Raw genomic sequence first — 680 nt, forward strand, 5'->3', positions numbered from 1 at the left:
GCAGAAATAAGTAGAGGAAGTCTTTAAGAACTCACAACAACAAGTGAGAAGAGTTTTAGGAAATTAGGGTTTTAATAATAGTCGAGTTAAAAATGGTAAGAACTCTGAATTAGTCAACAAAGAAGAGGATCTAAACACATTAAACTTAATCGAAACAAGTATACATACAAAACAAACAAAGACAGTTTCAGAACCCGAATAAAACCAAAAATACCTAGGGTTTTAACACGATGAACCAGGTAAAAGAAAACATAACAAATCATTTAAATATAGTAAAATCATAAAACAATACTGAAAATCGGAGAAGAGATCTTTTTAAAAGAGGTTGAGAAAACCCTAATCGCTGAAGATGAAGAGTCGTTTTGAAAAATCGAAAAACCTTTAAGGAAAACACTTAAGAGGTTCATAACATACACAGATCTAAGACAAATCTGAAAGAAAATTAGAAAGCCTTTAAAGTTAGGGTTTCGAAGAACCCAGAAAAATGAGAAAGACTTCGAAAAGTTACCAATCTATCCGGAAAAGTCAAGGATCTGACTCGAACATCCATTGATGGCCGGAAGAGACCATGGATAGAAGTTGAGCAAGGTCTGGACTAGATCTCTTTGAGATCTTTCCATAAAATCACGAAAACAGGTAACCAGTAGAAATAGGAGACCGGTATACATCTCAAACAACCA

Source organism: Nicotiana tabacum, chromosome 6 (genome assembly GCF_000715075.1).
Source record: "Nicotiana tabacum cultivar K326 chromosome 6, ASM71507v2, whole genome shotgun sequence".
NCBI lineage: Eukaryota > Viridiplantae > Streptophyta > Magnoliopsida > Solanales > Solanaceae > Nicotiana > Nicotiana tabacum.